This window comes from Globicephala melas, chromosome 10, assembly GCF_963455315.2.
Source record: "Globicephala melas chromosome 10, mGloMel1.2, whole genome shotgun sequence".
NCBI lineage: Eukaryota > Metazoa > Chordata > Mammalia > Artiodactyla > Delphinidae > Globicephala > Globicephala melas.
In genome coordinates, this window is record NC_083323.1 from 65383814 (window position 1) to 65407988 (window position 24175).

Genomic DNA, 24175 nt, shown 5'->3' on the forward strand with positions numbered 1-24175 from the left:
CCCGTTGCGGAGCACAGGCTCCGGACGCGCAGGCTCAGCGGCCATGGCTCACGGGCCCAGCCGCTCCGCGGCATGTGGGATCTTCCCGGACCGGGGCATGAACCCGTGTCCCCTGCATCGGCAGGCGGACTCTCAACCATTGCGCCACCAGGGAAGCCCAATCAGTGTTTTTTTAACATCACTTTCTGTGACTTCTCACCAAAAGAAGTCACTTCTCACTAATACAACAGCAATGTTACTGAAAACTATCAATAGTGTGTTTTCCTTGTTGGTTCAAATTTCTCAAAGGGTATATTCTCTATTATTAAGCACATTTCATTCCATGAGTTATAGAATGCCTTGTTAGATAAAAGGGAAATAATTGGATTGCATCTTGTTAGAAGTCTAAATTTCAAAAAGAGACTTTATAAGAAAACCTTTCTCAATCATTCTTACAGGAAAACACCTTACACCCTGAAGCCTCACTTTAACGCTCTACTCACAGCCTATGCTGTGGTACCTAGTGCAACCCTAAAGGAAGAAAGTGGCCTGAAAGATCTACAGGATGGCCCATGCCAGTGGAGCAATCCTTTTTAGAGCATTCCTGGCATATAATCTATCCCTAAGTGAAAACACTGGTATAATTCATCAGGTTCTTCTGGCAATGACCAAGTATGTTTTGAATACCAACTCTTTTTTCAGAATCCTTTCTATATTGGAAAACATTAAAGCAAACTCTAATTTATAATTTAAAGCAGGCATTGAAAATCTCAGTGATAAGCCAGTAAGAAAAATTTCTAAATTCTGAAAGAGTACTAAGTCTCTATTAATTGATTCCTGTATATTTACTATATATGCTGCTATTATTTATACTAAGGGATTTTTTAAGTGTCCTAAAACCAACCTTTTTGCATCAGACACAAGTCTCTAATTAGTTGAGAATAAGGCGACAAACAACTAATGCTTAAGCATAACTTTCAATATATGTTATCTATTGACACAAACACAAGAGAAACTCAAATTCCAGAGGTTTGAGTGAATATTTTATTTTTAAAACAAACACACCCCCAAAAAAATCTTCCATTTTTTAAAAATAAATATACAAGTAAGACAAGATTAAGTTTTAATGAATGTTCTGCCATAGTGATAGACCAGAGAAATATACCTTTATCACCAGCACACAGCACCTGTTTTTTTCCAAGCCCACCTGTTGGCGGTTCTCATGACTTCTATAGCAAATGTACTTTTAACAATACTCCATAGATTAGCAGTAGACTATACAAGTAGCCAAAATTCTCCTCAAAGGCTTTGTGAATGAGTGTATCCCTTTCTGGGTTAACACTAAAAGTCCCATGGAAAGGGAATTTACCACAGAAGTCCCAAAGATGACACTGCTCTTTCCAATAAGAGAGATCATGAATGCCCAAAGCTTTGGAAACATTAATTATTTGATTAAATTTAGGGAAATTGGTATTACCAAAGAGTCCCTGCAAATCTAACTGAGTCTGTTTCAGAGAACAGTGATACTGGCTGAAAACCATGGTTTACATTCCATCTTCAAAGTGAGATAATGCAAGAATGCCAAAAATTCCACAGAGCCTTCTCAAGTAACAGTTTTGTCCTTGAGAAAGCATTGGGATTCTGAGTTGTGGAATTTTCCATTCACTTATTCTTTCATTTTCCATCTCCCTTTGCCTTCAAGTGTCAATTGACTTCTCTCAGTCACAGCTGTACAAATCACAGGACTTTTTTTTAATTGACGGAAGACATACATTATTCATCGATTCAGTTTCATCTGAAGGAAATAAAAAAAAAGACACAATTTTATTTTCCAACAAAATATTTAAAGCTGCTTTTTCCCCATGAAAAACTGGACAGAAGACCTCATCCGTGATCTATGTAAGTACAACATTTTTTGCCTATCAGAGCATGTATGAGTTTGATTTTACTAAAATGTAGGCCTCCTTTTTTCCTGTTATGATTCATAGTACTTGCATATAAATATGTAGCAAATTCAATGTTTTTATTAGTTTGTGAAGCGTCACATACCATAATAATACCAAGAACACCCTGTGCTTTTCCCAGCAAGTATTGACTTAAAAGGACACTTTGTTTACATTTGTGCTACATCCTTGATAGAAAGCACGTTGGTATTGCATTGCGGGATGTGTTTTTCTCTAACTGTAAATACAGTGAAGCAGAAAAGTCGAGTAGTAACTCTACACCAAGTAATCACCTAGGCCTCTGGGTTACTGATTGAACCAGACCGCAGGTTAACGTCATGACTCTCATTTAGAAAGCTCTCCTGTAGCTAGAGAAAATGACCTGTGTCCAACTCAACACGCACACACCTTCCTATTTGACAAGCCGGTTCTGAGTCACAAAAATCCCATATGAAATGAAGGAAGAAAATGATGTTCACGTTGGTAGTGAGGTGTGTATCAGCCTTGCACCCTGGCCACAGCGATAGGTGCATGATATGGTATAAGGATAAAACTTTCTCTCCTCCAGGAGATAGTTTACTACCCTTCTCTGTAAAAGTCTTGTGGGACACACAGAACAGCAGAGAGAAACGTCCACCTGCGTCCCCATCTTCAACCCAGCTCACCGTGACGGGAGAACTCAATCCTTGAATAGTCGCCACCAACTACTAACAAAAACACAGAGCTCCAAGCTCTCTGTCAGAAGATAAAAGCTCCATTATAAAAGAGACAGTCACGGCTTTACAAGCCAAACAGAAATTTCTCAACATATCACAGGCATCTCATAACCGATGCTCTCTCATCATGAGTGATCATGGTTATTTAGAGTCAGAAGCAAAATATGGAGAGCTCTGTCTACAGGCAAGTGGAAACAAGGCATAATAAAGGAAGAGCTAGGTGTGTGAGGAAAGTGATGAAGTGGGCATATTTTAATGCTTAATTCATAAGGAAGAAAACGCAGCTCAGGCAGGAATTTAACCCCTTTCTGGTTGGAAGTTCAAATAGACACATAAACAATTATTGCTATTTCTTTCAACATCAATCCGCCCTATATGGTTTGAACGTCTCTTTTGCCCCAATACTTGCATGTATTTCAAGGCTTGGTAAAGGCACCTCATAAAAGCCTTTCACATAGAAAAAGGTACAAATTTCACCATCTTTAATTGTTTCTGAAAACTCATTGATTCTAAGTGGAAGAAGTTATCATTTGTGATGATTCACTCCCAAGTGGCATCAAGTTTACCATTGAACTCACAGTTGGGCATCTCAAATGAGAGATGGAATTTTGGGGGGACCTCACACTTCAGGGGCAGCAAGGAGGGTGGCCCCACAGTAGCTGATGTTGAAAAAGACTTTAAATTCAAATAATACAGGGCACCCAGAACACACCCCAGCAGCATCGCGCAAGCGGCAAGCCTTACCTGTTCTGCAGGGGCTTGTACACAAGCCTGGAGGGTTATTTGGTGATGTCACCTTCCTGTTTCCCCATTTCAGGTTGCCCTCCTGTTCATTTTAACCTAGTATTGTCTGTGTACAGTTGTTGGCGCAAAGGAAAGAACTGTGCGATTTGGGACTTTATATTCCTTCGTGGAGGATTTTGCATTACCTTTGAGTAAAGAGTTTGCTCGAATGAATATTTTAAGAAGTAAAGGGGGAGGGAGGAGAGAAAGAGTGGTCATTGTTTCCATGTTTTTCCTAAGTTAAAATGTTTAGAAAGTTCGTACGTTTAATGCTTATTTATATATAAATAAAAATGATAATGATATGTGACTTTTGTTTATCTCTGGAAATAGGGTAAGATGGAGCAGAAAAAGGTAGAATAAGGTGTGATGGGACAGCCTAGCTTCACAGAGCCTATGGTAGCCGGTGAGGGGACAATAGTACTAGAACAAACTCTTAAGACCTGCTAGTTCAACACAATCGTTTTGGAGCTGAGAAACTGAGCTTCAGTGAGGGAAGGATCTTTGCGCAAAGACAAATAATTGAATGGCTAGGGTTATTATATGAAAATACCACACATTTTTAATAAGAAAAACAAAAATGCAGATTTTACTTACCTGCCATTTACTAGCTGTGTTACCAGGAGAAGGTTACTTAACCTCTCTGTGGTTCATCCGTAAAACTGAGATATAATGGTCATAGGCTTACTGGGAAAAGCAAATCAGTCAATACTTGTAAAGCACCTAGAAACAGTCAGTATTTGATAAATGTCAACTGTTTTTATTATTATTATTACCGCTACTAGTGTGAATTCAGCCAGGCCTTTCTCAAGTAAGTGAGCTTTTGTTGGTTGATGAACTGGAAAACTCAATCCACTATGGCTTGGCATGTCACAATGGTGTAGGTGTCAACATTGTAAGATACACTGAGGCAGAGCCTAGCTTCAGCATGGAGCCGAACCAAGTGGGGAGTGCCTGGGGACTCTTGTCCCCATGACTAATGGTCACTTGTACTTAAAAACACACAGGTAGCAACTTTCATGTAGCATAAAAAAACCCTCCAAGAATGCAGTTGAGGGCTTCCCTGGTGACGCAGTGGTTGAGAGTCCGCCTGCCGATGCAGGGGACACGGGTTCATGCCCCGGTCCGGGAAGATCCCACAAGCCACGGAGCGGCTGGGCCCGTGAGCCATGGCCGCTGAGCCTGCGCGTCCGGAGCCTGTGCTCCACAACGAGAGAGGCCACAACAATGAGAGGCCCGCGTACCGCAAAAAAAAAAAAAAAAAGAAAAGAAAAAGAAAAAGAATGCAATTGAAAACCCAAACCTTTCTTGAGTCCCAATTTTGATTTTTGGAAACCTTGACCAAGCCACTTCCATATCTGGTGTTAATAACAATCTTCACCTGAATTGTTATAAAGATTAAATGTATTTGAAAGCACTTTATGACCTATAAATTCTACAGAGAATTGTACATTCTTAAAAATGTAATGATAAAGCAGAAACTAACACACCATTGGAAAGCAATTATACTCCAATAAAGATGTTAAAAAAAAGAAAACACAATGTATTACGGTTACAAAATGTTTCTCTTATTTTGAAATCACAGGGAAAAAAAATCATTCTTGCTTTCTTCCAGGGATTTAGCGTTGACCATGAAAGTAGGGTATATGGCCAGAATATTCATGGAAAATGTCTTCGAAAGAAAGAACACTGAGCTGGGAAGCTGGGAGGTTTGGGTTCCAGCCCCAGCTTTTCCATGGACACAGCATACAGCCTCAGGCAAGTCGTTTAGTCTTCCTGGCTCCCAGTGTCCTTTTCTGTAAAACACAGGGTGAATTAGATGATGTCCCCCACCTCATTCTATAATTCTAAATGTCATACGTACATTTGCATGAATCCGTGAGGCACAAAACCTGGTAAATTTCAGAAAATAATTTAATAAACAAAATGTCTCATAAGCAATCCGAGCGATCTTGGAACTGACTCCCCAAATATTGCATAATTGTGTTTAGGCAAAGACTTCAAACCCAAGACCAACATCTTGGAACCGGGCCTCTTTTTACCACCACTCGCAATTCACAGAAGACAGGCTGTCCAGTTCCTGTGTTCACACTCATTCTGCCCTAAGGGCTCAGATCATTTTGAAGGTCTCTCATTAATTTGGCGGGGGTGGGGGAGGGGGGTGCTTAGTAAACAGAAAATCATATTGCTTCTTTCAAAAATGAAATGAAAGCCTGCGAACGTGTTTTACTTCTATAACAAGTTCAGCATCTCCAAATGCTTTGATAACAACTTTAGCTTTTCCGCCCCCCTCATTTCTGACTTGATCACTATAACAACTTTGTGAAGTAGTCTGGGCCCAGGAATTTTTGTGCCCGTTTTACAAATGACTATCCTGGGGACAAAGAAATAAAGTAACTTGCTTTCCTCTTGGCATTGATGGTCCTCATTCTTGGATCTCCTGACTCTCACGTGAAACCCAACCCCATCTCGGAGTAACCTCCTCGCTAGGGTCCACCTGCCTGCAGATCAGCCCCTGGAAATGCCTGCCTCAGTTCCCTTCACGAGCAAAAAGCTCTCCTCTTCCTTACTGCCCAAATCATTCTCTGGGACCCCATATAGAACTGAAGTGGTTCTCCGAGTGCTTTAGCCCTTTGAAAGAACTTCCATGGAAAAATAAAATTCCCAAGATAGAAACAATGGACTTATTGAGGACCGAATTAGACCCTGCCTCCATGCCCTGTGGTTTTGCCCTATAAATGTTTTTCCCGTAATTCACTGGCTGCTTTGGGAGAGCTGTCCAGAACTCTTTCATCAGAGTTATTTTTTCAGCCTAAGATTTTGGCCATCTCTCAGTTTATTTTGAAAAAGGGGAAGGGATGAATCATGTCCTAGAAAGAAAGATCTTACAAGGTCCTCAACATTTTATATCCATGGGGATAATTAGGAAGATTGGAGAATTATAGCCCTCTCCATTAACTGACTGAGGAGTAGACCAACTTCAAATCACAAATACAGGATTCTGAACACAAAGTATAATTTTATGGAACTCGCTTCCCGGCCCCCGTGATAGAGACAAGACAGTGACATGTTGGAAGTGCCTGCCCTGCGCTTTGCTGGCAGATGGAATCCAGCAGAGGCAGAGGGCTCTGAAAGATCACACAGGGATTAGCTCCACAAGGAACGTGCCTGTGTTTACATAGTATTGACGTTTCCACCTTCATAATGGCCTCATTTCCTTTATCCCCGAAATTAAGTGGCAGAGACAGCTACTCCTGGTGGCACACATGGTTCCATTGCTTCTTCTGCTGGACTTGTGAGAAGGGCACTGTTGCTTCCCTTCTGGCCACTGAGGCAGCATAAACACAGCTCCCCATCTCAGACTCACTTTTCACTTAAAATGGAAGATACTGGCAGCCATACACATCCCTTCACCTAATTCAGGCCCACAAATAGTAAGAACCTACTGTGGGCAAGGTGGTGTGTTAGGTGCCTCAGGGGACCAAAATCTGAGCTCAGTCGAGTGCGTGATGGCTGGGACGGGACTGTGGCGGGCTGGCAATGGGGGAGATGAGTCTTCAAATTACTGTTTAGAATCAAAGGTTTTATAACAAAAGCATACCTAATGATCAAACACAACAAACTGGTCCTATCAGACTAGGGACCATATCTCCTTTGAAATATCCTTGCATCCCACTCTGGTACTTTAAAAAAATATTTTTTAAGCAAAGGGAAGAGAGGTATCTTGAGGGTTCAGAAAAAGGATGATTCTTAGGGGGATAAGTAATGGTTTCATGAAGAAAGTGGCACTGGAAATGAGTTCTGAAGGTTGAGTAGATTTTAAATAAATGGGTAAAATAATAACAAATATATATATATATATATATAATGCACAATATTTTTTGGCCATGCCACGTGTGATCTTGGTCTCCCAACCAGGGATCGAACCCGTGGTCCCTGCAGTGGAAGCACAGAGTCCTAACCACTGGACCACCAGGGAATTCCCAGTGCACAACTTTAAATGGCACTATTTCATATCTCACGTTACTTCTTAAGACAAAGAGAGGAGGTCCCTCCATGTAGGGAGCTCACCAGGAGCAAAGGCAAGGGTCTGGGAAGCACCAGACATCTGTAGGAACCAGCAAATACTTTTGCGTGCGCATGCCAGACCTTTAGTGAGCACCTACTATGTTCCAGGTGGGCAGTGTAGGTGATACAAGGATTCTGAGGCACAGAGGTCTGCCTCCAAGTGTCATGCAGCCTGGAGAAGAGGTTGACGTAGTTGCCTCAGACTGTATGTGTCAGGTGGAAGCAGGAGATAAAGGTGGGAGGCTACCTCGGGACCAAGTGAAGAGGGTCTTTGAAACTAGGCTAATGGGGTTGTACTTATTTCAGTGGCAAGAGAGGATTATTAAAGATTTGGGGCTGAGGAGATAGGACCTGGGTTGAATACATGATACATTTAGCGCAAACGCATAGGATTCATTCAGAACACAAAGAAATGAGGAAGAAAAACTAGTTGAGAAATGAAGGCAAAGTTCCCAGGCAAGAGATAATAGGGCTCTGAATATGGTAGCGCTAAAGAGGGGTAAAAAGAATGAAAAAAAAGAGGGAGTCAGCTAAAGTAAACAGTGAAGGACATTGAATTGTTTGAAAGGAACAGGACACGTCTGATATGGGCCATGCTGAGTTTGGAATGCTAGCGGGATGCAGAGAGGAGGCGTTTAGCCCACAGCTAAAAAGACAGTTGGGTCTGCGGTATTTAGGTGCTGGCCAGAAAGATACGTTTTGGTACTATCCACAAGGGGGTGACTGAGAAGATCATGGGACTGAACAAGATAGCTGAGGTAGCATGTATAGAAGGGAGAGGAAGAAGACATTCCTGGGGAATATGTACGTTGATGGGGTAGAAGTAGAAAGAGAAGCACATGAAGAAGACAGGAGAAAAGAGAAAAGAGATAATGCAGTGCCAGGGAACGCAAAGCAGGAAAATGTTTAAAAGGGGAGGTATCAAGAGTCAGATGCTAAGGAGAAGCCGGGAGGTATAGACTGAGTTGGGATGAACCACAGGATCTAGTGCTTGGGGAGGGCAGAGTGGGTCACTGGCTGCCTTTGAAAAAGAAATTTCAGTGAGGATGAGAACAGAAAAGTCAGCACTCATCAGCAGAAAGTGAGCGAGTGGACAGAAGGAAGGAGACTTTAGAAGATGGATGGAGGGATGGAGAGTAAAGACGCACATGAGGAGGGAAGGAGTGATGGGCAAGGGGGCAAACGAATCAGGTTTGCAGATGGACGGGTGAAGTAGCAAGGACAAGGGTGTGTACAGCCAAAGGCAAGCTGGAAAGAAGGAAGCATGAAGGGGACAGTGAAAACACAAAGGCTCTCTCCCTAGACAGTCTCGCCCATTCCGAAGGGCACAATTACCACCTCTCCCTGGGATGACTCACACATTTCTATCTCCCGCCCTAATCTCTTCCTGCGCTCCTGATCTATATATAATATGATCTGCTAGACACCTCCTGGGTTCAGGAAGGCACCTCAAACTTAACTGGCCGGAGTTAAATGCACGGTTTTTCCTCCAAGCCGCATCACTTTTCCCTTCTCAACACATGGTACCTTTGCCCACCGAATTGCCAAAGTCGGAAACTTAGAACTTATCTCAGCACCTCGATTGCTCTCAAACCCCTCACCACCACTAAAAGGTTTTAATGTGTCTCCCCAAATCCGCCTTTGCCCCCATCTAACCTCTATAGTACAGCGAGGGTGACTTTTCCAAAACGCAAGTCTGATCACGTCCAACCCCTGCCTGGAGGCTCCGGTGGCTTTCTGTCGGGCAGGGCCAGAACCTGACATGCCTCCCCGGGGCCGCAGCCTGTCCCTGCTCACCTCCCAGCCTCGCCTGGCGCTCTCCCCAGCCTGCACACCCAGCCACACCACCTCTCTTCGCTTCCACCTCTGTGCCCCACACATGCTGTTCCACCTGCCTGGCATCGCCATTCTCTCCACCTGCTTAACTCCTATTTCAAGCAAGACGGGAGACGGTATAGCCGAGTGGTTAGGACTCCAGACTTTGCAATCAAACTGAGTTCCAATCCCCATTCTTCTACTCACAGCTGGATGACCCTAAACAAATTATTGTCTCCAAGCCAGAGTTTTCTCACCTATATGTTAACATGAGTCCATAACACACACACACACACACACACACACACACACACACACACATCCATATAAAACACTAAAATCTGGACCTTTTACATAGGAATCACTTGGTAAACATCAGTCAATTGTATTAATGTTCTTTCCAAGTGTGGGTCAGTCCTCCCTTCCTGGAGATGCCTCCAGTGACCAGGTCACTGCCCCGTGCCATCTGCAGTCTCAGCCCCCTTGCACCCTCCCTTCCTTGTACCCATCACAGATTTAATGTTGCATTTACCATGAGATTTTTAGATCATGTCTGTGTTCTCCACCAGGCTGAAGGCTCTTGGAGACTCTGCCTCCTTTGTTCATGCAAATAGCCCAGCCTCTAACACGCCACCGCCGAAGTAGACACTCAACCAATACCTGTCCAGTGAATGAATGAATGAACGAGGAAACAGACATGGCCCAACTGTGGTTAGCGTGTGTAAGGGTTGGCACGTTCAGCTCATCGGCTATGCAACAACCCAGTATTTTGTCACTTAGCCATTTCATCCTCGCTTTAGGGAGGGCCAGATAAGCAGCGTGTCATCTCATCTGTGAGTACCAGCACATTGTTATTAGCCATATTTATTTTTCAGAAACGAGGTGAGTCTGGGGTACAATCCGTACTTGTGCGAGCCTCATTGATCAAGGACATTTGGTAATCCGTCGCTGAGGCAGACGATGACAAAAGGATGATCATCTCATAATTAAAAAGGCTCATGAATATTAGCACATTAAGTCCCAGAACACATTGGTCAAGTGGAAAGGACAGAACAGAAGCTCCTGAAGGCCGTCTTGTGTGCCAAGTGAGGAACACTGAGGGAGAGCCATCTCCCTGGCTCCCTTTAACCCATCTTAATTTTCTGTGTTGTAGATACAAACACAGATGTAGAACTGGACCCCTCGCCGGGATGTGGCTTCTGCAGGTTTCTGACTGTGAACCGTGACTTTTGGGCTCGTGAGGTAGGTCCCATCCTCCCTTCCTTTCACGTCACCTTCCCTCTGGGTCTCTTCCGAGGAAAACATTTTATTCTAGGGAATATTTTCTGAAGAATTCTCTTGGTGTCTGCTGGTGGGCACATCCTAAATCCATGGGAAATTCTACACAATCCTGGACAAACCTTTTTGAAGAAACACATTATTTCCCAGAAATTCTAGTATAAAAGCACATTAGGGTTTCAAAATGCAAAGTGACTGGGAAAAAAGGCTCATGTAACATCAGAAGCAGAAACCTGATTGTAAAGTCACGTCTGCGCTAAGGTTGTAACTATAGGAAAATTCTATAACATATTGATGGTAACTGGGAGGAAACATGAAAACAGCTGGTTTTTAGAATGGCAAGATTAGAGATATGTTTTCTTTCCCTTTTTTTCTTGCTTGATTTCTGTTGTTGTTATAGTATTGTTTGTACAATACACAGTTGTCAGCTAAAAATTTATATTATGCTTAAAATATGGTGGGAAACCATAATCACTTGTACTAGAGACATTAAAAATTATACCCCACCTTAAAGTTGAATATGGAAACTATGGAGCTATTCTACCTTATCTTTTAAAACTATTACTTATTCTACAAAACAAAGCGGGAACATCTTCTAGCATAGTTCTTAAAATTGGCAGAAACGAATTTCATTTATCTCCTTCAGCATCACGGCAACAGCCTCAAAACTTTTATTTTCTTCAATGAGAAATGATAGAACAGAATAAATTTTTATTAAATTTTCTGTCTGATTAGCTAGTAGACAAGAAAACCTGTCTAGAGAAACTACCCTATGTTGGAGGAATCCTTCGTAGGGCAGAAAATGCTTCAACGTATATTTGCCTCGTGGCAACAAATGCTTAAAGAGAGAATGCTTGTTGGGTGCTGACAGCCAGAGTTGAAACACTGAATTACAGGTCTGCAAATTCAACTCAGAAAATAACCACAAAGTCTCCTGTTTCTTAAGCCTTCTGTTTATTCCATGCTTCATTCACAGGGACCTATTTCCTGTAAACAATACAATGTAGGGTTAGGATAAATCTCACACTGAAGGGGCATTTCCTTCTGTCCAGAAATTTCCACTTGCTCCTTCAATGAACTGATTCCTATCCCTAGGAACTGACTGCCTTGGCCCTCTGGAATGCCATTAAGAGGTTAAGAGGGCCTGTGGCTAGTTTAGACTTTATCTGTCTTAGAACTCAGGTCTCTCCTGTGTCCCTTCCATGCACGTCAGTCCAGCAAAAATGTATCCAGCTGAGTGACTTCCCAGAGCTGTTGAGTCAACAGGCTCTACCAGGAGGCTATGGAAACACCTTATTGGCCCTTGAACGCTGCCTCTCACCCACTGGTTAGTTAGCTCGGTTCATGCCGGACTTCTAAATAGTTCAATCCGGAGTCAGCTGGACTGCGTGTTCCTAACTTTCCTCTTCACATGACTGGTTATATGTGGTGAAAGTTATCAGCTGCGAAAACAAATAAGTCCAGTGCCACAATAACAAGTGATCTGCTGACCAACAAATGAACGACTCAATACTGGTAAGTTGATTGCCACACTAACGTTCATGAACTTGATTCTGGAGGCAAAGGGGACCACAGAATGATTTTTAAGAACAGGAATAATGTAACCTGGGTTTGAGATAGGAACTAAACGTAGAGGCTAGAGGAAAATAAACTGTAGAGCGTAGAGATCGGCTGGAATCAGGAAATGAAGAAGAAGCAACTGGAATAGCTGAATTGGCTCAAACCAAGGCAATGACGACAGGCATAGAAACCAAATAGATAACAGAATAAAAATGGATCAAATGATGCAACAGTTTGATGTGGATTAATGAAGAAAAACACCTGTCAAGACAGAGTTAAGGGGCTTCCCTGGTGGTGCAGTGGTTGAGGGTCCACCTGCCGATGGGTTTGTGCCCTGGTCCGGGAAGATTCCACATGCCACGGAGTGGCTGGGCCCGTGAGCCATGGCCACTGAGCCTGCGCGTCCGGAGCCTGTGCTCCGCAACGGGAGAGGCCACAACAGTGAGAGGCCCGCGTACTGCAAAAAATAAAAATAAAAATAAAAAGACAGAGTTAAGAAGACATTAAGTTTTTAGCCTAGGTTATTGAGTTGTTGATGGTGTCATTAATATAGCTGAGGAACCAAGAGGAAAGGTTTGGGGGATGAGACAGTGAACTTCTGGTTTTAGGCCTGACAGTTTTAAAGTGTCTGGGAGATATCCATGAGGAACATTCTAGCGGCCCATAAAGAGATGCCAGGGCTACACACTTCCTTTAGAATAGAAAGGTCAAGAGGAGAAACACAAAGATCGCCAAGTGAATATCACAATACATGGGTAAAGATATATTAATAGGGTCAGTTGCTTTCTTAATCCATAAACACTCTTTCTATTTTTTTAAAGATTTGTTATATTTCTGTTGTAAGAACAGGGAGTAAAAATACGAAACACATGGTGAAAATCTCTAGTTTTTGTCATTGTTGTTTTAATTAAAGCCTTCAGTCCTAGACAGGAAAAAAAAAAAAAAGATATGCCAGGACTAGAAAAGCACTTAACAGTATAGACTTTGAGATTAAACCTTACTTCTGCCACTTAGGTTGAGTGGCCTTGGATAAGATAGTTAAACTTTTGAGCCTCTAGTTTCTTATCTGAAAAATGAAGATAATAATTACGTTATAGAATTGTTGTGAATATTAAAGAAGATCATGCATGGAAAGCACTTACAATGTCTGAAACATAGTAGGAACTCAAAAAAAGTATCTACCCTTGGACGCCTGCAGTAATCTCTTCCTGTTCTCCCTGTTTCGTCCTTTACCTTCCTCAGTTCACCTCTGCATGGCAATCACAGAGATCTTGTTATAATAAAAATGAGCATCCCATCACCCCTCTGCTTAAAAGCCTCTAAGTACTCAGCATTCCTATCCTCCAACATGACACTCTTGTCCTAGCCCCAGGGCCTTTGCATTTGCTGTTCCCTCTGCCTGGGGTGCTCTTCCCCAGATTTCTCAAGCTTGGCTCTTTTATATCCTTCTGCTATTAGTTTACCGGACACCATCTCATGGAAGCCTTTTGATAATACTTTCTTCATCTTCCCCAAGCACTCTACATATTCTTACTCTGTTTTTATTTTGTCTGTAGAAAATTAGTATTTGAAATGAAAAATTCGTGTATGTGTTTACATTTTCTGTCTGTTCTCCCTCTTCAATAGGAATGTGAGTTTCTTGACAGCATGTCTGTCTTAGCCCCCACTATAATCAATTCCTGGCACACAGTAGGATCTCTATAAATAATTGTTGAATGAATGAATGAATACATATGGAAGTATATGGATCCTCAAATATAAAACATGCATTTCGGGGCCTTCCCTGGTGTCGCAGTGGTTGAGAGTCCACCTGCCGATGCAGGGGACACGGGTTCGTGCCCAGGTCCGGGAGGGTCCCACATGCCACGGAGTGGCTGGGCCCGTGAGCCACAGCCACTGGGCCTGCACTTCCAGAGCCTGTGCTCTGCAACAGGAGAGGCCACAACAGTGAGGCCCGCGTACCGCAAAAAAAAAAAAAAACCAAAACAACATGCATTTCTTCCCCAGTAAGATTGAACAGTCTAACTCAGAAACATAATCCTGTGATGTTGAGTTACTCTAACCTGGGTGCTTCACCGAGGTAAGCCAATTAACCTTTCTGGCCCCCATTGTCCTTCTCATCATGAAAAGGCCAACAATTGTCACTCTCCTGCCAAAGGCAGACGTAGTGAAGAATCAGCAAGATGAAATCTGGCCAGCGCCTGGAGTTTTACAAGAGGTAGACATTCTACTTAACTGTTCAACCCACAGTAAACATGACAGGCACAGGCCAAAACGACAGAATCAAAATCCCGAAAGTCACATCAAGTCACTGGACTACAAATCCCCAAATGGCCCTCAAACAATAGTCTGTCAGAATTTCTACCAAGCTACAGGATCACAATTCAGTGTGGCAGTTCCTGAAATCTTATGAAAAACAAGGCCACGCCCCTAATGGATCAGTGATCACAAAGAAAATGCAAAATGCCTTCTGCCGCAGCATGGTCAACGCCCCAGTTCCCAAGCTCCTGGCTTCCCTCTCTCCATGGACAGCACCCATCAATGCCCCTCAGGTGCCCCAAAGCCCACTGCAGGTATTCAGCCAGCACCCCCTAGGAGCTTACTCTCAGAATACCTTTTCGAGATCCACCCAACCAAACGGAAGGAAATAGTTCAGTCTTGGGCATTATTTCAAGTTCGGCAAATGAAAGTTTATAAGTCTAGGATAATGACTCAGCTCAGGACCACTCTGACGTGAGCAGCATCCCTTTGCAGTTACAAACCCATTGCTGTCTGTGAAGTCTCCGTTAGAACAAGGGAAGCCAGGAAGCTCATCACACCTGGTGTTGGGATTAAGAAAATGGATTTTGCTTTTTGTTTTACTTGGGTTTTCTTGATTTTGTCTTCACTTGCCAGTTGTGTAACTTCGGGCAAGTTATTCTAAATCCTCAGGGGCTTCAGTTTTCAATTTATACAATGAGGATAAGAATGCCTATCTTAGTGGGTTGTGGTAGAGGAGATGAAGGAGATAGAGTAAAACGCTAAGCATACTCAATGAATGCTAGCTATTATTGTTAATCAGTAGGTAATCATTAATTGTCAATAAAAATATCTGAATTCATGTTATTTATTTTTTATTCATCCAGCAAATATTTACTGAGCATCTACTTGATGCCCAGCATTGTGGTAAGTGCTGGCTATGCATCAACAAACATGGGAGACTGAGCCCTGCCCTCGTGCAGGCAACAGATTTGTAAATAGACAGTTACAGGGTGGTGAAGTAAGTGCTACATGGGGATGGTTCAGAGTGCAGTGAGAACACCTGAAGGATGTCAAACATGGGGCAGGGAGTCAGGGAAGGCTTCTTGGATGAAACGTTGCTTAAGCTATATCCCGAGAACGTCATCCAAAGGTTGGAGGAGATAGAGTAAAGAAAACCCTCTGCAGAAGAAACACTCTTCACAGATGCTCAAAGAATAGACAGCAAGGCATTTTCAAGTTGCTGAAAACAGACTTGAGCAAAGCACATTAGGCTGATAAAGGTCTTAGTAAGTCCTTGTTAAAGAGTTGCTGTCTTAATCTGAGTGCCTTGGGGAACACGGTAAGATTTTAAGCCAAAGAGTGGCATGGTTGCATTTGTGTTTTAGAATGATCACTCTGGCTGCCGTGTGAAGAATAGATTTAGACAAAGAAACCATTATGAGTCCATGAATCAAGAAAATATCCCACAAGGCTGTGGAGAAGTGGTCATACTCCAGGGACATTTAGAAGAACAATGATGGGACTTGACAATTGATAGAGTGAGGGAGAGGGAGGGGAGGAAGGTAATGCCAGGTTACATGGTGGTTCCACTCACTGAGCAGGAAACACAGAGGAGGAACACCTTTCGGATGTTCAGTACAGAATAAGCTGAGTTTGAAATGCCTGCGGGACACTTGGGTTGGGGCCGGGGGGCATAGGTGTGGATACTCAGCGGCACAGCTACCTTCCTTTAGTACTTACTCACTGCCACTATGTTCCAGCCTCATAGGACTTCTCTTCCTCAAATACACCAAGCTCATTTCCCCTTGTAGGCCTTTGCATCTGCTGTTCTCTGCAGCGGGGATCCTCTTCCCTCAGATGGCCAAATGCCCGGCTCCTTGAAACTCAGATGTCAAATCAGACATTACCTCCATCGAGGGGTCTTCTCTGACCGCGCAGCCTAGACTCTTCCCAAAGTCACTCTCAGTCACTCCATCCTAAATAACATCATCACTGCCCTGGTAAGTGATAACTCTTGGAAATTATCTTGTTCTTTTATTCACTTACTTTTTTCGTTTGTCACCCACACGCTAGAACTGTTGTCCAATACCATAGCCACACGTGGCTTTGTAAATTTAAATGCATTAAAATGAAATACAATTTGAAAATTCAGTCCCTCGTGTGCACCAACTACATTTCAAACACTGAAGAGTCACATGTGGCTAGTGGCTACCATATTGGGCAAGACAGATACAGAACATTTCCATTATTGCAGAAAATTCTAATGGACAGCTCAGCTCTGGGAAGAAAGTTCCGTGTGGCCAATGCTTCCATATTCCCAGAGCCTAGAAGAATGTTTTCTAAACTGTAGGCCATGTTTCATTTGAGGATTGGGAAATTTAGTAGATAGTAACCAGTATAAGTTTGTGAAATAGAATAGAAAATAACAAAGCATATCACATTAAACATAAGAGGAGTAAGAATCTCTGAAGGAAAATTTGTTTGTATGTACGTGTGTCCTAGTGGCGTTATAAATGGTATTTCTTATTGTATGTCACAGTCCAGAAAACCTTGTACATAGTACCTGTAATATAGTATGGGCTCAGATTATTTTTTGAAATTTTTGTTGAATCAATCAATAAAACGTTTTATAGTTTATCTGAATACATTGACTCCCAACTCACACCCCAGTGAAGTGGGAATTATTATGCTTATTTTGAAGTCGAGAAAATGGAGGTTATGAGAGTTAAGTGACTTGTTCAGATGACAAAACTTAAAAGGGCTGGAATTAAGTGTCAAATCTGAATCTGGCTGACTCTATATACTATGGTTTTAACCATGGATGTGGCTGGCTTACATAATGGGAGAAGAGACGAGGAGCTTGGAGAGGACTGGAAGGGAACCTGGGCGTTGGGAGATAAGGCAAGGAGGAAGAGTCTGGAAGACAGAGAAGAGCGTCAAGTAGGAAGAGGGAGCCTGTTGGGAAGGAGGGAGTGGTGCACACTACAGAGGGGTCCAAACCTCAAGGAAAATGGAGCCTGCAAATTTCAGTAAAGTTATCATGGAAGAGGTCGTTAAAGACTTTAGCAAGAGTGATTTCAGTGAAGCGATGGGTTCAGAACCTACCACTGAAGGCTGAAGGGAAAATGAGAGGCGAAGTACACTTCTGCTGGCTGGGAGGAAACGAGGTGCCGTCGAGGCAGAGTTACTGCTGATTTATTTTCAAAATAGGACCTTGTGAGCACGATAATATGTTGATACGAAGGGAGAGGTTGATATAAAGAGAGAGTTCCTGAGTGCACAGGAGGGGGTGAAATCCAGGGAAGAGACAGAGAGATAGCTCGGCATAAAGGGAGGACGGCCCCTCTGATTTAACAAGGAGGAAAGGGAGGGTCGAGAAATGGGTCAGAGACAAACTAGAAGCAGGAGGTTGCCGGAGCTTCTCCCCACTGGTCTCTTTTCTCTGGGAAACAGGAGAAGTGCTATGAATGAAGAGCAGGAAAAAAAGCGTGGAAAGGGTATTTCCTTAAATTTATTTTTATTGAAGTATAGTTGATTTACAGTGTGTTAATTTCAGTGATTCAGTTATACATATACATGTATCTATTCTTTTGGAAACGGTATTTTAAAAAAATAAACAACAAGATTTTATCGACATTCACATGTGCATAAAACCCTCAAAAACCTGTTCCTACTTCTCCTAAATCAGAAAGCCAAAACTTCCCTCCATCACAGTGCCCTGAAGGAGAGATACTAGAAAATGTTGAGAGAAGGGTACTCTGATCAGGTGAAATGGATGACAGGGCTGACCCAGAAAGCAGGAATGGGGGGCAGCACAAAGGGGCCCCGGGGAAGCTGCAGCCTGTGAACGTTCAGTGACACCAGTCAGCAAACTTCCTGGAAATGCCTGGACAATCTCTGACTCTAATTGAGCTGTTTAACACACCAGACTTGAGCAGTAAGAACCTGACCTCATTCCTCCCGAGAAAACTAAAAGCTGAAAGAAACAAACCTCCAGCAGAGAGCAAAAGAGAAATATAACCAAGGGAGCCATTGTTGTGGGATTTAGACCCTCAAGTATATAAAAATCTAAACTAAACTTGTACCCTTTTTGCACCCTCCTTTTTGCCTTATGCAGTCATTGAAAGTTTCCAGTCCTGCACTTATAGGTACCTAAGGTGATGTTAGTATTACAAGGTTTGTTTAAAGTTAGAGAAACATAAGCCCTCCGTATTATAAAAACTGTTCACTCTACCTCCTGAGTCGGGAAAAAAACATTTTCTTTCCTACCACGTGTTTCTTTCCTGTCTGCCTCCTTCACTGCACACTCACTCTCACTGCACACTTCACTTCTGGTCACCAAATGTGTGGGAGGTTTTACCCACACCAAGCGCTTCTCCATGACACCAGCTGGGTATCCTACAACTTAATTATGACTCTGTCTACCTGGAGAGGCATCTGATCCCACATGCTACTAGCTCAGTCCCAGCAGACTGTCCCCCACTTTAGAGGGCTAGAGTGAGTCCGGATTGTCACCTGTGCTTCTGACCAATGGGCTATAGACCAAAAGCTCTCACAACTCCTCCTCAGGTTTGATTAATTTGCTAGAGCAGCTCACAGAACTCAGGAAATCAGTTTACTACATCTACTGGTTTATTAAAAAAGGAAATGATAAAGGATACAGATGAACACCCAGATGGAAGAGATGCACAGGGCAACGTATGTGGGAAGGGGTGTGAAACTTCCGTGCCCTCTCCAGGGGCACCATTCTCCCCACGCCTCCACCTTTTCCCCAGCCTGGAAGCTCTCCAAATCCCCTACTATTGGGATCTTACGGAGGCTTCCTCATGTAGGCATAAGCAATTCTTAACTCCATTTCCAGCCCCTCTCCTCTCTTTGGGTGGTGGGGTTGAAAAATTCCAAGCTTCTAACCAAGGCTTGGTCTTTCCAGTGACCAGCCCCCATCCTATCACTTAGGAATTTACAAGGATTTTAGGAGCCCTGTGTCAGGAACTGGGACAGAGACCAATATATACATTTTCTATTATCTCACACCCTCAAAAACTTGTGTGGAGTTGTCCTAAATCCAATTTTAAAAACTTCCTCCATCATTGTGTAGTGAGAACAGCATTCAACAATCAGATTGGCAAAGATCAAAATATTTGAAAATACGATGTTGGCCAGTATTTATAGAAACAGACACATTCCTGCATTGGTGGTGGGAATATAAATTAGCATAACCACTTGGAAAGCAATTTGACAATAATCACTAAAATTGAAAGTTCACGTATTGCTCAAACCAGCTGTTGACTCATGGATATCTGTCTCACAACTGTATTCCCACAGGTGAAAATGCACCTTTGTTTGTAATATCAAAAGATTGGAAACAACCTAAATGCCTTTCCATGGAAGACTGAGACAGTTTTTTATGTATTGAGATGGACAGACCTCCAAAATATAGTTAAGGGGGAAATAGTATAGTTCAGAACAGTGTATAGAGTATGCTACAATCTGTATGAAAAGAAAAAAATGTATATATACACATATACTTATCACCTATATGAATATATATATACACATATACATATATATGTATATGTTTGTGAATATGTAACAGAACTCTAAAAAGATATAAAGTAACAGTAATTGGGAGAGGAATTAGATGGCTAGAAGATAAAGGAAGATTTGCTCTTCAACATCTCTATGTGGATGTTTCGAAATTTTTTATTGAAGTATAGTTGATGTACAATATTATATGTTACAGGTGTAAAATATAGTGATTCATAATTTTTAAAGGTTATATTCCATTTATAGTTACTATAAAATGTTGGCTGTATTCCCTGTGTTGTACAGTACATCCTTGAGCCTACCTTACACCCAATAGTTTGCACCTCCCACTCTCCCACTCCTATATTGCCCCAGCCCACTGGTAACCACTAGCTTGTTCTCTACATCTGTGCATCTGCTTCTTTTTTTGTTATATTCACTAGCTTGTTTTAGTTTTTAGATTCCACATACAGGTGATATCATACAGTAGTCGTCTTTCTCTGTCTGAGTTATTTCACTTAGTAGAATGCCTTCCAAGTCTATCCATGTTGCTGCAAGCAGCAAACTTTCATTCTTTTTTATGGTTGAGTAGTAGTCCATTGTGTGTGTGTATATAGCACATCTTCTTTACCTGTTCATCTGTAGATAGACACCTAGGTTGCTTCTGCACCTTGGCAATTGTAAATAACAGTGCTGTGAACATTGGGGTGCAGGTATCTTTTCGAATTAGTGTTTTGGTTTTTTTTTTTCGGTTTTACACTCAGGATTGGACTTGCTGGGTCATATAGTAGTTCTATTTTTAGTTTTTTCAGAAATGATCGTATTGTTTTCCACCACGGCTGCACTAATTTACATTCCCACCAACAGTGTATAAGGGTCCCTTTTCTCCACATCCTCGCCAACATTTGTTATTTGTGTTCTTTTTGATGATAGCCATTCTGATAGGCATGAGGCGGTATCTCATTGTGGTTTTGATTTGCATTTCCCTGATGATTAGCGATATAGAGCATATTTTCATGTGCCTGTTGGCCATCTGCCAGTCCTCTTTGGGAAAATGTCTATTTAGGTCTTCTGCCCATTTTTAAGTCAGGTTGCTTGTTTTTCTGATGTTGAGTGCCATGAGCTGTTTATATTTTTGGGGTATTAACCCCTTATTGGTCATATCATTTGCAAATATTTTCTCCCATTCAGTAGGTTATCTTTTCATTTTGTCAATGGTTTCCTTTGCTGTGTAAAAGCTTTTAAGTTTAATCTGGTCCCATTTATTTATTTTTGCTTGTATTTCCTTTGCTTTAGGAGACCAATCCAAAAAAATATTGCTAGATGTTTTGAATTTTTAACAGGCACTAACCAATTAAAATTATCAATGTCCAGCGAACTAAACAAGAATACCACCAACTCTTATAAACACAAAGCTCACTTAACACTGTATAAAACTATAGGAAGTCTGATCAGTGATCAGTTGGAATCACCTCCAAAAGATCAGACCTTAAAATATGGAACCCTGAAGTTCATCTCTAATTATGAATTCTGGCTGAGCATTACAACTTAACGTTCTTGTGAGTGCAGAAAACACACGTGTGCAGTGACCAATAGCCCCACTGCTCCCAGTGAGCAGAACAGAACAATTCAAGGAGCTGATCTACGAGTCAAGGATGCTTCCTTGCCAGCCGCCATTATGTGACTGTGGCGTACTTCCAATCTCAATTGAACATTAATTTTTTAATGATTCGAATAAATATAATCACAAAAAGTAAAACAATCAAAGGAAAAAAGAAAATCCCCACATTGTCCTGAGCCAAACTAGAGGAGTATTTCCTCTGGCCCACTCAAGGAGAAGCCAAAATAGCCTCTGAATTATTTTTGAGTCTGATTAAAACCTCGCTCCCAAGACTGTACTTAGGCCCCTTTGTGAACTGCTTGTCATCACAGAAATCTGGCACATTATGTCCAAGACAAGGATTAATATGACTCCCAAGTAAACCTCACAGTGACGTTCAGCCACAGTTACTCAAGTTGAATAATTTGCAGCACCGGCTTCACTGTTGTAAGACACAGTTGACTGTTTATAAGACAGGGAAGTGATTTCTTTTCTTGCATTTTCTTCTCCAGCCTTTCTGAGCAGTTACATTAGGAGGTGGCTGTTTCCCCCTGCTGCTGGGCTCTGTAGCTCCAGCCCTTGAGGAGCAATTCCCTGTGCTACAAACGCCTAGAGGCTGGTTTACTACAAAAGAAGAACTTCTGTTTGGTAAGTGAGTCGTAAGAACAGACTGTAGACCACGCACTAAACGCTAGCGTTAATCACTGCCACAAAGGCAATAGTTGAATGCAGGTAGTTTGATGAAGTTAAATACAAACTTATTTTGGTAAAATTCAATACCTTGGACTCTAGGTCATAGGTGAACAATGAGGCTATGGGGCCAGCACACGTGTGGCAGACAACTTTCCTTTCCCTTATAATTCTAATAATTTATCTTACTGAGCTGTAGTGACACCTCTATTTTCTCATCTAAAAAATTAAGCCTGGACTACCTATATTAGGGTTGTAGTGAAATTCAATTTACTGTGCCTAACGCCATGTAAATTCTGGTAGAAGTAGCTCATAAAAATAAATCTTTTAAAACTTGTAGGCAAAAACAGAAAGTAGAAAATATGTCATTTTGTGTATCACAAAATTTTATAGCTAAAAATAACAACTGTACTCACAAATACATATGTAGTGATTTTTCCCCTCATTTGCTTGCACATTTCCATTCTTTTCTACCATAAAACAAGAAAAAAAATATCCCTGGATACTTCCCAAAGTGGATGCAATTTTTTTCTTGCCTGATGTACAGCCAATAAAGATTAAACTGGTGACCTTGGGCAAGCACCTCAGGATGCCAGTTTCCTCTTCTGTAAAATAAGAAAACTGGACAAGTAAGTCCTTCTGAAACCATAGTGTGTTCTGAAATCACCTGGGGACCGGGTATCTTGGCCATTGTAGTAGGGTCTATGCAATTACATTTTTTTTTTCCGACTCCCCAAGAGATTCTGATGCACACCAAGTTAGAGAATCGTTAAATTCAGTGATCTTTGGGTCACTCCTGGCTCTAACAATTATTAATCTTTTTGAAACATACTTGCTCTGTGTATATAGACAATTTCATAAAAATGCAAAACTGCAACCATACACACGCTCTGGGGACATTTCTTTTCTCTCTTCCTTTTTCTTGAGGTTTCTTCTGCTGCTCATCCTGTTCTACCCATAACAGTCACCCTCCTCCCACAGGATCCCATGTGAACGAACCCTCTATCAATGATCTTAATACATCAAGCAGAGGCCTGCCTGGTCCCTTATTCTAGATTTAGGGTGCTGACTCCCAAGCTTTAAGTATATTTTTTAAAATCTAACTGAAAATACCAATGATGTGCCGGTTCTCTGTCTCCTCTCATTCTGTCTCCCTTGCCGTCATCCAAGTAACCTCATGGAAAAGCAGTTGCTCCTTCACAATCACAGTTGTCTTTGCTTCTGCGTCTCCTGAGCCCCACTCAGTGCTTAGCTGGCACATGGTATTGTTTGTTGACTGACTAACTGGCTTTGGAAAAAGAGAAATTTCAATCTTTGCGCCTGATTGTTTTGTGACTCGGTGAGTCATTGTCTTTACTGAATAGATAGGAGTAAGAATGTCAGAGATGAATGAAGGCTGCAAAGGAGATGGAGAGCCAGAACCCAGAGTCTCCCATGATTCCATCTGTCTCAATTCACAGGCAAAAGAGACTCTGAAACTGGACATTGTGTATATAAAAAGAAGCAGCAGAAATAACAACTCCCTTCAAACTAGGTAAATAGATCAGACCCAAATCGAAGTACATACTAGGTGGCATCTCATAAAAGTTTTTTACCTTCAATTTAATTTGACTGTATTTTGTTAAATTTTTACATTTGGCAAGAAATTGGTAAATATTTTACTGATAGGTGGATTATCTTCATGAGACTGAAATCTGATTATTTCCTTTGGCAAATGTCTATGAATGGGAAGTTGAGATAGGACTGTGCACCCTACGTCCCCCACAATGTATTAGTGGTCCCGCTCCACGTTTGACTCTGTGTCCACCCAAATCACCCTGCTTTATAACCAGGCGTAAGAGCGGACATAACATTGCATCGCTCATCTCTGAGATGCCAGGAAGGATTCTTCCAAAGCCATCAAGAAAATGGACCGTGCTGCCTACCTTGGCATCACAAACCCATGCATAACAGCTCTCCTAGTTAGGTCACTCTTC

The 24175-nt window shown here is 42.0% G+C and overlaps 1 long non-coding RNA gene across 1 annotated transcript in view; it reads left to right on the forward strand.

Annotated features, from left to right (window-relative positions):
* Positions 1 to 1715: 1715 nt before the first annotated feature.
* LOC138842845 (uncharacterized) overlaps positions 1716 to 24175 on the forward strand; it is a 75106-nt gene continuing 52646 nt past the window's right edge. Inside the window, exons 1-2 of the long non-coding RNA XR_011377776.1 lie at positions 1716 to 1878; positions 10458 to 10546. This is a non-coding gene — a long non-coding RNA (uncharacterized lncRNA). The remainder of the gene's footprint in view (positions 1879 to 10457; positions 10547 to 24175) is intronic.